We start from the raw sequence: 17,380 nt of genomic DNA, 5'->3' as shown, positions 1-17,380 counted from the left end.
CCTATAATTCGAATGTTTTAGTGCATTTAGTGTTGCTCCAGCGGTCTCTGAGATTGTCTTCAATTTTTTTCATTCTTTTTTCTTTATTCAGCTCCTCAGCAGTTATTTCCAACATTTTGTCTTCCAGCTCACTTATTCATTCTTCTGCCTCAGTTATTCTGTTATTGATTCCTTCTAGTGTATTTTTCATTTCAGTTATTGTATTGTTCACCTCTGTTTGTTTGTTCTTTAGTTCTTCTAGATCTTTGTTAAACATTTCTTGTATTCATCGGAGTGAGGTCTCACAGAGGTGAGACCTCACTCTGATGAATATTCCCTGGCGTCTGAGGTTCTCTGTTAGTCCAGTGGTTCTGACACAGAGCTCCCACCGCAGGTGCTTCAGCCCAACCCCCGGCTCGTGAACCAAGATCCCGCAAGCTGTGTGGGGTGGCAAAAAAAAAAAAAAGAGAGAGAGAGAGAGAGAACAATAACAAAGTAAAAAATAAAATTAGACTAGGAAACTAACAGATATGTTAGAAAGAATATAAAAATAAAAATATAGATGAATCAACAACTAGAGGGTACAACAGTACCACAATAGTAAAAAAGAGGAGGAAGGAAAAGAGAAAAAAACCCAAAAAACCTGGAAAAGGTCTTGGCTGTGGTGGGTAGGGCCTAAGCAAGGGCAAGTTTTGGGCAGTGGGCGGGGCCTATGCTTAGGACCCACAGGGCTGGAAAAGGCCCTGGGGGCTGTGGGAGGTGGGGCTTAGCCTCAACGGAACAGAAGGGGCCCAGGCGTGCCCCCCACCCCTGGTCTCAGAGGGTGGGGGACCTCACCTGGGAGCCCAAGAGCCACTAATTATTTAATTAGCTCTTACTATGTGCCAGACTGTGCTTCGTGCTCAACGTGGATTATCTCACTTGATCCTCCTAACATCCCTGTAAGGTAAATATTATTAGCCCCACTTTACAGATGAGGAAACTGAGGCACAGAGAAATAAAGGAACTTGGCCAAGGCATACAACTGCAAGTAGAGCCAGGATCTGAGTTAACTACGCTTAGACTATTCCTTCTAGAACTCTGACCGTGAAAGGGAAGAGAAGCCATGTGTGTGAAGGAGGTGCTGTGTTCAAGGGACCTTATGGTTGGGGGAAGTTGTTTTGTAAGTAGAAGAACATAAACATGTTCGTGCATAAAATAACAGACTGGAACTACACTGATGGGTGGGGGCTCAACTGATGGAGGGGGCAGGGTCCAGGACACAGGTGGGGACTGTGCCAGGTCCAAGAGAGAAGGAGGAGAAGGTGGATGGTGACCCAGAGGCCAGTAAGATGTCAGAGTGCCTGGGGCAAGTGTCAGGTTGGAGGCAAATGGCTCCAATATTCACTGTCTCCAAATGTCCCTCATCCTTTCTCTGCTAGATAGATCCTCACAATAAGCTAAGTATGAGTTTAAGTGAAACAACAGTGGTTTGGAGAGGTGACACAACTTGCCCCAGATCAGAAAGTTGGTGGCAGAGCTAGAATGCAAAGCCACTTGTCCCACAAACACAACTCTGACCATGTCGGGCCGTGTGTGGGGATTCAACCCCATGAGGTACGTGGATCAGGACACTAGACCTCAAGCTCAAACAACCCGGAGGGACACTGATATCAGGGCTTTAGCCGGCAAAACAGGTGAGGTTGCAGGGTCTCTGGAATCGAGACTCCTCCCCAAGCACAGCTAGTGGAGATGCCTGGACCATGCACCATGCTCAAAATTCCAATTCAAGAGTGATTGTGGACCAGGACCTCCAGAGAACTCCTCCCACCCCCAGACAGGCTAGGGAGACACTTCTAGGAAGACATAGCCCTACTAGAGAGTGTCTGAAGTCAGAAGATCAAGCAGGAGAAGGTGGGCGAGGATAGTAGGAAGAGAGCCCAGGAACAAGAAGCAGGATGAGGTGCCACCTTAGGATGAGAATGTCTGCTGCCCACGCAAGGCTGAAAACACCAACTCTGGGATCTTGCTGGAGGCGCTGCTTCCGGCCTCACAGTGTGACTCACAGTGTGTGCAGCTCTGAGTCCCACTTGCTCCTCTGCCCCTCCCCCCAACTGTGGCGCTCAGAGAGTGGCATCAGAGAATGGACTGAGAGCCCAGCTCTGATGCAGCCCCCAAGGAGAGGGAGCCCAACCCAGGGGCCGTGGAATACAAGGAGGAAGAAGGCGGCACTGGGCCTCCATGCATTCATTCATTTATTCACTCCTTCATTCAACGAATATTTATTGGGCGCCTATGAAGTATCAGCACTGAGAGTGCAAACATGGGCAAGGGACAGACACATCAGTGATCTCAGGAAGTCTACGGTCAAGAAAGGAGACGGATTTGAATCAGACAATCACAGAAATAGAGGTAAAATGATGATTATAATCAGTGCAAGGTACAAGAGGCACGTGGTCTCACGAGTGCATGTAACAGGGACTGACTTATCAAGAGCTCAGAGGGGCTTCCCTAAGGCAGTAGCTTGTGTCCTGAGACCGGAAGCACGTGGAGGATTGTCCAAGTGAAAATGAGCAGGGCACCCAGGCAGAGGGGCCAGGGGCGATGTGGTGGAACACTATGGCAGGACAGCTGTGGTCCTAGGATCGACAAAGAGGAGCAAAACATGTGTGAGCCGTTAGTGAGTGGAAGGATTCCACTGATACGGTGTCACCTGGAAGAAGCCTGAGTGAGTACTAGTAGCTAACACTCATGTAACCATAACTAATAATATATCCATTGGTAATATAACTACTAATAATATGACCAATCAGAGCTAAAACTTGTATAAAATTTACTCCATGCCAGACACTGATCCAAGCCCTTTTCATGTTAAGCCATCTGATTCTCACAGTGATTCTGGGAGGTAAATACTATTGATTGCCATGTCCATTTTACATATAACACCCAGAGTTGTTAAGCAACATTTCCAGGGTCACACAGCTAGTAAGTTGTGGTACCCAGATGCAAACCCAGGGAGTTGAGCTCCAGCATCTGACTCCAGAGCCTGAACCGCCGCCCTGTTTACTGAACACCTACTCTACGCCGTGCCCTCAATCAGTGCTTTACACGCATGCCCTGTTGGCTCCTTACAACATCACTATGGGGTGGGTACTGTTCGTACCATCTCTATTTTGTAGGTGAGGAAACTGAGACTCAGAGACAGGGTGGGGCTTGCCCAAGGTCACACAATTAGTACGTGGAGCAGCTGAGTTCAGAACCCAGGACTCCAGAATTGCAGGGATGGGTAGCGGAATAAGAAAAGGCTAAGGATGTCAGCACGAGTAAAGGGACCACTTGGGGATCTTTCAGCGGCAACAGACAGACTCATTCACTACTTCAGGGAAAAGGAGATTTGTTGAAATTACACATGTGCATGGGTATGATATAATAAAAAAGTAAATATTTGCTCTGTGTCCTGGTTGCCCAGCACACAGCTCCTAAAACCATTGGCATCTCCAGAGTATTGAGAGTGTCTTTTGTATGCTAATGAGATGATTGGTGGCTGGGAGCCCCTAGAGAGCTGCAGGATCTGGGCTGGCTGCTGAAAGAGACATGATTGGAATTTTCAGCCGCACCTCCACACAAACTCCCACCCTGCAACCTCCAGGGAAGGGAGAGGGGCTAGAGATTGAGTTAGTCACCAATGGCCTGCGATTTAATCAATCGTACCTACATAATGAAACCATGGTAAAACTCTCTAAACAACTGGGTTTGGAGAGCTTCTGAGTTGGTGAATCGAGGTGCTGGGAGGGTGACGGGCCCAGAGAAGGCATGGAAGCTTCCAGCTCCTTCCCCATATCTTGCCCTATGCCTCTCTTCCATTTGGCTGTTCCTGAGTTGTATCCTTTATAATAAGTCAGTAAATATAAATAAAGTGATTTCCTGAGTTCTGTGAACTGTTCTAGCAAACTATGAAAACTGAGGAGGCATATGGGAACCCCCAATTTATAGCCAGTCAGTCAGAAGTACAGGAAGTCCAGAAATGGCAAGTGGTATCTGAAGGGGGGTGGGGTGGGCAGTCTTGTGGCACTGGGCCCTTGAACTTGTGGGGTCTGATGCTAACTCTGGGTATTTAGTTTCAGAACTGAATTGAATGGTTAGATACGCAGCTGGTGTTGGAGAATCAGAGAATTTGTTGCTGGTGTTGGAAGACCCCGCATATTTGTTGTCAGAGGTGTTGTGAGTAAAAACAGATCAGTGAGTCATGCCCAACTGATGGAAAGGCTTCCCTTGTATCCAGGGGCGGCTCACGTGGCCCTCAGCGCACTTGGCAGGGGATGGAGGCCATTGCTTCCCCAGGAGGTGGTGTGAGCGGCCTGAAACGTGTCTAGCTTATCTGGGTTAAACAGAAGCAGTTAGCAAAGGGCGTCAGCAGGGAGGAAGTGGGGGTCAGGGGTCTGATCGGGAGAAGGCTGCATGGGGCAAGGTCAACACTGAGGGTTACAGGTGAGGATGAGCAGAGAGGGGTGGAGAGCAGGCGGGAGGACCGTGTTAGTGACACACAGAGAAAGAGATAAACGCACAGAACTCTCATTAGCTGGTGAACGGAGAAGGCTGACCGACCCTGACGTTTTGACAGGAAGGAAGGTCAGCACATGGAGGGGTCAGTGTATCCGAGCACCATGAATGTCCACAGGGCAAGCTGTCAGTGCGGCAGAACGTGGCCGGGGAGTAGCGAGGCTGAGGCCAGTCTATGCCTCGAGTGTCAGTTTCATGGACTTTCGCAGGGGCGAAGTGTAAGCGGGCCAGACAGCCGACAGATCAGAATGACAGGGTGGCGGGATGCCTGTGTGTCAGAAGGGCAGCGAGGCCGAATGGCTGCATATTGCAGTGTCAGTTGCGGGGAATGTTGCTTTGACGGGCTGTCGGTGAATGGGAACGTCAGCGAGGCCTGCAGCTGGGGAGAGCTAGCAACCTTGACCTCTATTCCCTGGGACCCAGGCCACGTAACACCAGGCGGTGAGGGCTTGACATGCTCTTAGCAGGCGAGAGGTAGCCCGTGAGGCTCTGCTTTCCCATCCTGATAGGAGATTTAAAAGAGGGGAAAGGAGGTGTATTCGTTTGCTAGGGCTGCTGTAAGAAAGTACCACAGACTGACTTAAAAAACAGAAATTTATTGTGTCACAGTTCTGGAAGCTGGGAGTCCGAGATCAAGGTGTCAGCAGGGTTGGTTTCTTCTGAGGCCACTATCCTTGCCTTATAGGTGACCATCTTCTCCCTGTGTCTTCACGTGGTCTTCCTTTTGTGTATGTCCCTGTCCTAATCTCTTCTTATAAGGACACCAGTCATATTGGATTAAGGCCCGCCCACATGACCTCATTTTATCTTAACCACTTCTTAAAAGCCCTATCTCCAAATACAGTCACATTCTGCAGTACCAGGGACTTGGGACTTCAACATATGAACTGGGAGGGTGGGAGAGACACAATCCAGCCTGTAACAGGAGGCAATTAGGGAAACAGAGTTAAGGAGTTATTCAGTGTCAGGACTGGGCAGAGGGACAGGCAGCCACCAGATGTCAAGGGTTCAATCAGGGAAGACTTCTTGGAGGAAGCAGGATGGTTGACAGAACTTGGTGTAGACCCATGGAGACTCCAAGCAGCCCACAGGTGCCTAAATCTGTGGAAAACTGAGAACCCTTAAATGTAGAGATAGGGAAAATTCAGGAAGAAGAAACCTCCCAGAAAGCTCTGACCTAGAGGCTACCTCCAGAGGAAACCTTGCGAGACTGAATTCCAATCTCCCCAAAGCAGGGCTAGGCTTAATAACTAATAGCTGTTTTTTTCCCATTTTTGAGAGACTTTGAAGTTTTAAGAGCATGGGCTTTGGGGTCTGACCAGTCTGGGTTCCAGTCAGGACTCTGTCATGGTCTGTGTCACCTCGGACAGTCACATGACTTCCCTGAGCCTCAGTTTCCTCATCTACTCAATGGGAATGACCCTAGTGCCAACTTCCCATGCTTATTGTTGAGATGGCATTGTGGAAGCACTTAGAGCAGAACTTGGCCAGTAACAGGGCTCAGTAAACGGCAATGAGATGATGAATCTGCAGGTCTTGGATTTTATAACTCCCTCCCCAGACCCAAGTCCCCGACAGAGGGGGTCCCCCCTCACCATGTGTCCTTAAACTGGGGGAGACTGCCAGCACCGACCTGGCCCTCTCCTCCCCACACAAGTCACCCCTTCCCCTCCTTCAGTTCTTGGCTCATGTATCTCCTCCCTGGACCAAGCTAATTAAAATCACAACACTTAACATTCCCTATCCTTCACCCCAGCTTCATGTTTCTCATGAAACTCACCACACTGAACATACTCTCTGTTTTACTCATTAACGTTTGTAGTCCATTTCCCCTGATGAAATGACGGTTTCATCATCAAGATGAATGGTTCCAGGAGTGCAAGTTTCCAGGAGTGACGGTTCCAGGAGTGCAAGGATTTTTATGTTGTGTTCCCCAGCTCCTAGAAAAACACCTGAATCAAAGGAAATGCTTAATAAATGCTTGCTGCCTGAGTGAGTCAAAGTGAGGTGCCAGTGCCATGGGGCAGAAGCTACAGGACACAGGCAGCCCCAGGAGGCCACTGAGTCCTCAGGTTCATGGGAACTAGCGGGGTGGGGTGGTGTTCCCATCCTGTCTTTTCCTGGGGGTTAAGGATGATCAGGGGCCTGTGACCCCAACCCTGCCCAGACCTCCATGGATCGAGCCAGCCAGCTTTGCAGGGAGGACAGGAGAAGTGGCCACTCAGGTATAAAGCCTCTAGCCGGAGCAGCTATATCTGAAAAGCAAATTGCTCTCCCTGTGGTTTGCCCATTTCTGGCTCAGGAGACTGAGACATCTCATTTCACGGCCTCTGATTACCAGGGAAAAGCCCAGGAAGTGGGGGGGATGCTGCAGTGGTCTCTGCCCAAGACACCACCCCATTCCTGAACCCTGACCCTGAGCTAGGTAGAGTACTACTCTCCGTACCCAGAGCTGGTGACCACTGGGCCTGCTGTTCACAGTGCTGAGCATCTGCCCTCTACCCCTTCCTCAAGTGTACAAGGGGAATCCTGAGTCTCCCCTCCTCTGGGCCCACTCCAGGCTGTTCACGTCCTTCCTATGGCCAGGGCTCAGGAGTAGACATAACCCCGGGTGTGCTCTGAGCAGTAGAGGTGCAGAGACACACATGAAAACACCTGGGTGGATATACGTGTACGTGCACACATTTAGGTTCATACACATGTACACACACTCCAAGGCACACGTGCTACCCTGGTCCTCAGAGCAATATCAAAGGGCAGACTTCTGTAGAGGAAGGCTGGCCCTCACAACAGGAGGATGCTTGGACCAGCTCCAGGCCCTTGGCCCCCAGAGAAGTTCGTGACTCTGAGGGCCCCTGGTAGAGCTGGCTGGACACAAGTCTCGGTGTTCCCAGACCTGCCCTTCCAGGGATGACCCAGGAGGCCCCTGTTTGCAGGCATGGCTGTTGTGCTGGTGGAGCTGAGGGGTGGAGCCAGTACTCAGGTGAACCCAGAGAAAGCAAAATTGGAGCCCTTAGGATGCTTTCCTGGTGAATTCAGACCCTAGAGCCTGGAGAGGGATGGGGCTAGGGCTGGGCTAGGACGGGATGGAGCCGGGAAGGAGCTGACGTTGGCGCTGGGGAAGGAGCTGGCCTGTTGACACTGGAGCTGGGACTGAGGTTGACAATGAGGCTGGGGCCGGTGGGTGGCTGGATCCCTGAGCCTGTCCCGGGGAGCAGACATAAGCTCCTGAGGGTCTTCAGCAGAGCTGGAAAGTCATGAGACAAGGAATTGGTTGCAGTTGGTCCAGTTCTACATTAAGCAGTGGCTGACGGATGACTTGCTTTTTTGGCTAATGAGGTGAAATAGGAGTGAGGCAATGACAGCCTGAGCCTGGGGTCTGCCCTGAAACATTGACAGCAAGAGTGCCACCTGTACCTAGAGGGGTGGGATCGGGAAGGTGGGAGGGAGATGCAAGAGGGAAGAGATATGGGGATATATGTTTATGTATAGCTGATTCACTTTGTTATACAGCAGAAACTAACACACCATTGTAAAGCAATTATACTCCAATAAAGATGTTAAAAAAAAAACAACAGTACGGCCGACTTAAAAATTGCTTCAAAATTTAAAAGGCTAGATCTCATGTTAAGTGTTCTTACCATAATAAAATTTAAAGTACAAAAAAAAAAAGAGTGCCAACCCTCCAACCAGCCCCTTGCCTATCCTGGCAGATGTGGCCTTCCCTGAAGCAGGGGGGAAAGACAGGACAGTCCCTAGAGTGTCTGTGACCGAGATGTCAGCCTAGGATCCCCAGACCCTCCCCACCTATGTCTATGAGATGGGCCTCCATCTTTCCCCCCTCCCCCACCCTCCACCTGCCCAAGACTCAGCCCTCTCACCAGAAGGGCTCTGTAAGCTGGAATCCACAGTCCTGGGGCCCGGGGGAGGGAACTGGATAGAACTGGAGTCAGAGAGACATGATCTAAACCCCACTTCCACCAAGCTGTGAAAATCACTTTAGAATATAAATAAACACAAGCAAACCAGCTGTGTGGCCTCTGGCAAGTCACTTAGCCCACTGAACCTCAGTTTCCTCATCTGTAAAATGGGAACAGTACGCTTTCCTTCACAGACCCTGAGGTTGAGGTGGAAGAGCCACATTCAGCTCAGGGAGTCTGGGTTCTGCCGCCCCAGCTGGTCCTCCCAGGGTGGGCTTGAGTCTCAGGAGTAGGCAGCCAGAGCTGGCGTGGGGATCAGGGTGGAAGAGAGGGGAACCCAACTGCTCTTCATATCCTTTCTCCAAAGCATCCAAGTTCTGCTCAGGAAGGAGCCAGGACCAAGTTCAGCAGAAACTGCCCAGAGTCTTTCCTGGGGATAACAATTTGTTTCCATCCCATACAAGCAGCATTTACCGAGCAACTTCTGAGCCTGGTGTGGGATGTATGTAAGCAAGAAGGCAAAGGTCTGCCCTGTATGTAAGAGCATCCCCCAGAGAGAGGTGAGACATAGACTCAGATGACCATCACATGAGAAAAACCAAGAGATGTGGGCCACAGCATTGCCAGGTAAAATACAGGAGGCCCAGTTAAATTCAAATTTCAGACAAATAACAAATAACTTTTTAGTGTAAGTATGTCCCATACAATATTTGGGACACATCTATACTCAAGTTATTCATTATTTATCCAAAATTCACAATAAATTGGGCATCCTTTACTTTTATTTGCTAAATCTGACAACCCTAGTCATAGGTAAGGCAGCTGTGTGGGGTCAGACGATCTCAAGCTCAAATTCCAATCCTCCCACCAGGGAATAATCATTTAACCTCTCTGGGCCCATGTTGCCTCATCAATGAAATAAATTCTATTTCTTGACCTGAGTGGTGTTTACATGGCTGGATGCTTTATAATTACTTGCTATATTGTACATTTATACTTTACGTATTTTTCTGTGTGTATGTTATATTGCTCAGCAAAAATAACAAATTATTAAATTTTTAAAATATACATTAAATGAGATAAAGTATGTAGGTGGCCCCTGGCATAGCGCCTGGTAAGTGCTCAATTTTTTTCATAGGAACACAAATATTACTAGAAGCTCCAAAGGTTATGACAGCACAGAGTAGACAAAGAGTCCTTCCAGCTGGGAAAATCCCCGCAGACTTCATGGAGGAGGTGATATCTGGACTCTGAAGGAGAAGCCAGATTTCACAAAGGCAGAAGTAGGCAATGTCAAATACTGTGCCATTTGAAAAGAGCAGTGACAGAGGAGTTTAGAAAGCTCACGCTGGCAGCTGTGAAGGGAAAGAGACAGACTGAGGTGAGCTGAGACAGGAAAGAAGAAAACTGCTGGGGAGCTGGATCTAGGTGAGAGATGACGGCAACCTGGACCAGGGTGGGACAGAAGGCCAGAGGGAACAGAGCTATGGGGGTAGAACCAATGATATGCGGGGTGAGGGAGAGAATGGGTGATGCACAGCTCAGGGTACCAGTGCACTAAGAAGAAATGCAAAAGTCAGAAGGCACCTATGGTGCAACAGAGTCCCACCCATATTCCCCCAGCTTACTGCCAACACCTGCGACTCTCTTCCTGGTTGAGCGAGCATGCTCAGACCATACACAGGGCAGGCTGGAAGTGCCCGAAGTTGGTGGTAGCCAATGACCAATGGGAGTTGGTGAATAAACACCCCTGTTTCTTCATCCTTGTTTGGGATAACTCCAAGACATGTTCTATGCTATCTGCAGCACAACTACACTCCAGTTGTCCCTAATGGCAACTTGTTCACATCACATTCTGCACTGGCTTCGTTCCCTTCTGTCTCACTTCCCTTTCCCCTACCACTGTTTCCCGGGTCACCTCCCCAATAAGCTAGTTGTGCTTGAATCCTTGTCTCAGGGTTTGCTTCTAGAAAACCCAAACTAAGATCTGAAATTTGATTAGGTAGTGACCTCCCTGTCACAGGAAGTATGCAAGGAGCAGCTAAACAACTTTCCTTGCAAGATCACAGAGTAAGGCTCACTTCAGCATTGGGTGGAAACCAGCTTTTATTCTTGCAAATTCATCAGACATTGTCCAACCACCTAGTCAGGGGGTGCTTGGCTCTGCTGAGGAGAACGTGGTCCCTGCACCCATGTCTGTGGCTCATAGCTGGGACAGGGGTCAGGATGCTGGCTCCCGGGCATTCTCTGGGTCACGCTAAGACAGAGTCCAGCACAAGAAATGTTGGGTGGCGACAGTAGAGGAGGGGTCTGTCCACAGTCTGTGCTCCCTGCGGCCCAAAAGGCCTGGGGTTCCCACTGCTCCCCACACCAGATGAGCAGACCTCGGCTCTCATTAGAGTGGGCATGAATAGGCGACTCTGAGTCAGACTCATCCCTCAAGAGCTTCTGTTCAGTCCCATTTCTGGGAAGATCGCTCATCAGAGTGGGTTGTGAAAGTTTCAGAGCAGTTTCTGAGTCAGGAGATTGTTGGGAACATCATGGCCTAGGGGGCTGGGGCCACACTGGTCTGATCAATGAACATAACCAGCTCAGATGCTCCCAGCCTCCTCCAGGCTCTGCTGGAGGCCCATGGCGCTCTGTACCACACTTGGCAGAGAGGGGCCAGGCCCTGTCCCCACGGGTCCTGTTCCCCATGGGTCCTGTTCCCCATCACCTGAGAGACCAAGGGCTCCCTCCTGGCTCTGCCACTGACGCCAAGCAAGCTTCCTCTGTTCCAGGCCTCGGGTTCTTCGTGGGGACAGGCTTGGCTCTGCTAGGCTAGGAGGACTGGTGAAAAGGGACAACGCAAGGGAAATAAATTCCCTAGTGTATATTGAGAACCCCCCCATAGGCCAAACCTGTGCTGGAGACTTGAACACAGACATAAATAAGACAGAGCCTGGTCATCATGGGGTCCCCCCCACTGGCAGGAATCAAGCCCAAAATAAACACAACAAACAGCCCTTTGCTCTAACAGAGGCCTGAATGAGGTGCTATGGGAACACAGAGGAGTGGGTGATCACTTCAGTCTGGACAGGCCAGGAGGGGTCAGGGAAAGCTAAGTGAGTAGGAAGTTGGCATGACTCGTGCATTCAACAGATGTTTTTTGCTTGTCTACTGCATTCAAAAACTGATTTATTTTATTTTATTTTTGGCTGCGTTGGGTCTTCGTTGCTGCATGCGGGCTTTCTCTACTTGCAGTGAGCAGGGGCTACTCTTCGTTGCAGTGCATGGGCTTCTCATTGTCGTGGCTTCTCTTGTTACAGAGCACGGGCTAGGTGCACAGTCTTCAGTAGTTGTGGCTCGCGGGTTCTCGAGCGCAGGCTTGGTAGCTGTGGCGCACAGACTTAGTTGCTCCGCGGCATGTGAGATCTTCCTGGACCAGGGCTCGAACCCATGTCCCCTCCATTGACAGGAGTATTCTTAACCACTGCGCCACCAGGGAAGCCCCAAACACTATTTTAGGCATATAGAAATAAACAAAAAAGAACCTCCCCAAAGTCCCTGCCCTCATGGAGCTTATAGTCTGGTGGAGGGAAACAAACTAAAAAATTAAAACTAAAATAATAAAATAAAATATACAGTGTGTTGGTGACACATGCTATGGAGAAAGATAAAATAGAAAGAAGAAAGTAGGAAGTGCCAGAGGAAGAAGAAGTTGCCCAATTTAAAGAAGAAGTTTCATGGAATTTGTCCCTGAGAATGTGGCATTGCAGAGAACTGGGGGTGGTGCAGGACAGAGGGAAGAGCAAGTGCAAAGGTCCTGAGGCACGGGTCTGCTTGGTGTGGTCAAGAAAAAGCAAGGAAGGGACTTTCCTGGTGGTCCAGTGGTAAAAAATCTGCCTTACAATGCAGGGGATGCAGGTTCGATCCCTCATCGGGGAACTAAGATCCCACGTGCCGTGGGACAGCTAAGCCCACGTGCCACAACTGCAGAGCCCACACACCCTGAAGCCTGCACGCCACAACTAGAAAAGAGAAAACCTGCACACCACAACTAGAGAGAATCCCTCACGCCGCAACGAAGAGCCCGCGCGCTGCAATGAAAGATCCCGCACACCTCAACAAAGATCCTGCGTGCTGCAGCTAAGACCCGACACAGCCAAAAATAAATAAATAAAATAAATAAATAAATCTTTAAAAAAAAAAAAAAAAACAGAAAAGAAAAGAAAAGAAAAAGCAAGGAAGCCAGTGCAGCTCAGAGTAAGCATGGGGGGAGCAGTAGGAGGTGAGGTCAGGGGGGCCATGGGGGGCAGAGTATATAAGATCTTCAAGGCCATGGTGAGGGCAGCAGCTCTCTCTGAGTGAAATGGGAAGCCAGTGAAGGGGCTTTCATCAAAGGAACAGGGCGTTCAGACATGTGGATGACAGAATGGGAATGGGGAGAGGAAGGACAAAGGCAGGGAGCCCCGGGATGAGCCCCCCAGGGACGAGGGTGGTGGGAATGGTCAGATTGTTGCTATACTTCGAAATTAGAGGCAATAGGATTTGGTGACAGATAGATTCAGGGATACAGGGTATGAGAGAGAGAAAGAAAAGGATGACTCCAAAGTTTGGGGTTGCACAGCCTGAAGGGCGGGGCACCATTTCCTGTGCTGGGGAGGGCCACAGGAGCAGCTTGCAGGAGGAAGTAGGGATTTCCAAGGAAGGAAGAATGGCAAGGGCTTTTCAGGCAGAGGGAACAGCATAGAAAAGGCGTGAATACACACGGTGTGGCCTGAAGACACCGAGTGATCCTGAGGGTTGCTAAACCCTGGAATGCATGGTGGGGTGAGGGTGAGGGTGGCTGGAGGTGGAGCTGGAAAGGTAGACTGAGGCCAGCTTGGCATTCTGGATTGATCCCTCAGGAGCCTGCAGAGGTTCTAAGAAAGAGAGTAAAGACGGTCAGAGTCACCGCTTAGAACAATCACCCCAGCCACACTGTAAAGGCTTCATTGCGGAGGGAGAGGCTGGAGACAGGGATTCCGATGGGCAGCTGGCAATGGCATGGCTGGGTGGGCAGGAGATGGTGAGGCCTGAACTTGGGCAGTGGCAGTGGAGGGAGAGGAGGCCTCTCTGCAAGCAGTCAGCTGGCGAGTAACGCAAGTAGGGCATCAAGGACAACATCCAGGCTCCTAATTGGGGCACTGAGTGGTGAGTGGTCTGAGACCATATAAAGGAAAGGGGGGGGGGGGGATGGGCAGACATCGGGGGGTCACAGACCATATGTGTGATGAGGGCCAGGGAAGGGCCCTAAGGTGGGCATCGCATGGGGCTGAGGAATGCCAGCTCCAGGCTCAGGCACAGGCAGACAGGCCTTTCCACTCTGTCCCCCGGCCCTCCACCAAGGGAGGATGCAGGACAGGCCTCAGTCAAACGGACCCTCAGCCCCAGAGGGCCCCAGGCCTTCAGGAGACGCCAGACTGGGCAACCAAGTGGGGACAGAGACTCCATTTCCACGGTCAAGGCCCAAGCCCAGCAGGACCCCCTCCCACACTTTCATTTCAGCTGATGTAAAACTAAGTGGCACTGGGCCTGCGTGCTCTTCACATCAGCACAACAAGACGCTTAGTCAATAAAATAGTTGAGCCAAGTGGACTCAGCATGTGACTCCCGGAAAAGTCTTTTTTTCTAGGGGAAATGTTATCACTTTCCATTCCTGTTTAATGAATCATGGGAATTATAGCAACATTACAAATGGCTTTCTGTGCAGGCTATTACTTTGTTTCTGCAGGGTTCTAATGGCAGGCCCGCTTCACTGAGGGCTCAGACTGCCCCCGGCTAAGGAGAATAATGGTATTATTATAAGCAGTCCCCTTATAAGGCTCCAGCCCGGGAGGGGTGGTCACCCAGGACCTTACGAATTGGGTCGAAAGTGGGAAGCCCTGAGTGATTGATTTGGGAATTTCCTGGGGAGTCTGCACAGGGCCCTGTCTGCCGAGACCGGGCACAGCTAAGCCACGTCTCCCAGGGCTCAGGCCGAAAAATCGGCGGGGGTGGGGGTGAAAAGGTGGGGAAGTGGGGGGACTGGTGAGCTTTTCTCCTGAGCTGAGTGTGGAATGGAGGGAGCGGCAATGAACAGGACAGACTCAGTCCTCAGGGGGTGTGGAGTGCTCAGAGATGGGGCACCCCAAGACTGCCCTGAGCCCCGCAAGCCTGCTCTCTTGTCCGTGGAAGCTCCAGCCGGGGCAGGGACAGAGGAGAGGAGAAGGTGGGGTGAGGGAGGCAGGCATCCATTCCTCACCCACAGCCACTGCTGCATCAGGCGTGGTGCACAGAGAAAGCTTGGGGTGCGGATGGCCCTTCTCCAGCCCCCTGCCCCCTCCCACCTGGGAGTGGAGGATACAAAGAGCCTAGGTGGCCATGCACCATAGCCAGTATCCTCCTTGAGAACTCCCAGTCTGCCCAGAGCAAAAGCTTGCTGCCTAGAGGTAAGAATAAGCTCCACAAAGTCTTGCTTCTTTTAAGCCCACCACCTGCTTTCTACAATGTCAATCGAGAGCTGAGGTATGTCTTAAAGAACAATTTGACCATTGCAGTAGAGCCCATTTGGGGTGGCCTCCTGGCTCACGAAATCCACTGGCCACAGCTAATTGGCTTCGGGTGGACACCCAACCCAAACTGGGCCATCAGATTCTGCCCCCAACAATGTAAGAGGCTAGAGAAGTACTTTTGTTCTATTTGATCACTGCTGTCTCTTCAGTGCCTGCCTGAATTCTGCCTACCGCACAGGAGAGGCTCGATAAATATTTATGGAACGAATGAGCCAACCAACAAATGAATGAATGAAGGAGACTCCATGAGGAATTTGGAATTTTTAACTGGGAAACAGAGACTGGGGGCTATGGAACTGAGTCACATTGGCTGCATGAGCTACTGAGCACGTAAACTGCTCCCTGGAGAGAAGACTCACCTCTTCCGACTTCCAGGATCCTTGGGGCTGCCTTGGTCCTGACTTCCTGCCGCAGACTGGCTGCAGAAAGCTAGAAGTTCCTGGCGGTGAGGGGTAAGGAACTGAAAAGCACCAGTATGGGGTCAGAAGGGCCAAGACAACTGATGGTTGCAAGGCAAGTTTATTCAAAGAGCATGAATGTATATATAGGTTTAGTACAGAACGAATGTTAGGCAATAAATCAGTAAACCTTGTATTTCCACATAATTCTGTCACCACTATCTATGCGCCACTATCTATGCGCCACTATCTATGCGTCAGCATGCCTTATGGGCCATTCTTCAGAGATACAGACTTCCCCCTCAGGGCAGCACGTCCTTCTTCTGGGGAACAACCAGGGGCTCTTAGATCCAGAGCAGGCACCTGGAACGAAACTGGCCGCAAGCCATTTTCCTTTTTTACGCTCAATACCGCAGCGTCAGGAGTGCATACCAAGAAAGAGACAAGCAGTTCTCCGGAAAGCAGAAAGCTGAATAAGCTTACAGCTTGGGGGCCACCACAACTTCCCAAAGCTGCTGGTCCTCCTCTTGTTACCTGTTAACTTTGAGGTGGCCCAACACCCTAACCATAAATTCCCTCTCTTGCATGAGTGTATTTCTGTTGCTTGCAACCAAAAAGTCTTGACCAAGCTGATGGGAAATTTTGCTCCCTGACGTGTCCTGTTCCCCCACCTGGCTGCTTCTCTCAGAGTCATACCCACTCCTGGCTGTGCCTGGGACTGGACCCAGCTCTGCCCGTGGCCACCATCACCAGCTCTTGATGGGCTCTGGCTCTGGGGCTGCAGGGACCCAAAGGCAAGGAGGGATGACTTGCTGGGATACCAGGTCCTTAAGACAGGGGGATGTGGGAGGTACTGACCTCCTCTCCCTCCAGGGGCCACACTACCCCCAGCCTCAGATGTGGGGACCCTCACTCAGGTCAGAGACCCCCGCTATGCAAAGCCAGGGCCCATCCCAGCAGTGCCTGATTCCTCACCTGCCTCCCACCCTGCACACACAGAGGGGAGGGGCTGTGATGGAATTAGAGCCCTGAGAAAATCTGAGTTTGGAGCTAAAGTAGAAGGGCCGCCCCAGCCCCCAGCCCACAGACCACAGAGGCTGCTCTTCGCCTGGTTGGATCAAGTCTTTCTTTCCTTCCTTCCGCCCTCGCCCCGGGTGTCGGGATACTAATTATAATGACCCAGTGAGTTACAAGACGGTGAAATTGCTTCCACCTGAGGTTGTCACAGGCTGGGGAGAAATACCAGGGATGGAAATTAAACTGTGCCAGCAGGCCTGAAGAAGTGGGAGCAGGCAGGAGGAGGGGGCGGAGGTGGGAGAAGTCCCGCAGCTTATAAAGCAGTGTTTATGAAGTGTTGGGAAGATGCGTCCTTGGCAGACACACGGAAGCAACTGGAGCCTGCCCATCAGCTGCTGGTCGCTGGACACAAGGTGCTACAGCAGAGGGCGACCAGAGATGGGCAGAAGCACCACGGTCACCTGGACCCCCACAGACAGAACAGCAGAGAACTGCAATGGAGGACGGGGGTGTCGGGGGGGGCCCAGCTACCCAGACATGCAGAGACACACACCCAGATGTGTGAGCCTCCTCTCTGGGGGGCTCTGAGAGAGGCGGAGGAGAGGGAAGGGGTAGTCTGACCTCACAGCCACCATATCACTGAGCCCAGCCTGAAGAAATTCGCCCCTCCAAATCCAGCCGTTTTCACGCTGGGTCGTGTCTGCCCACCAGCTCTGCTGTGACCTTTCCATGTGGAATTCTTACAGACTCGCCCAGCGAGACGATCCAGGATGGTGGGAAGGAGAGTCCCACCCCAAGGACCTGGGAGTCTGCGTCTCTGAGGCTTACCGTCAGCACCACCGAAATTGTCCTGCTGTCACCGCAGAGGTGACAGAATCACCTGAGTCACTGAGACCCTCCTCCCAGCAGGTTGAGGTTGGCCCCTCGAATTCTACCAAAACTTTAAGGGACG

Source organism: Balaenoptera musculus, chromosome 1 (assembly GCF_009873245.2).
Source record: "Balaenoptera musculus isolate JJ_BM4_2016_0621 chromosome 1, mBalMus1.pri.v3, whole genome shotgun sequence".
Lineage (NCBI taxonomy): Eukaryota > Metazoa > Chordata > Mammalia > Artiodactyla > Balaenopteridae > Balaenoptera > Balaenoptera musculus.
This window is presented reverse-complemented; position numbering follows the sequence as displayed.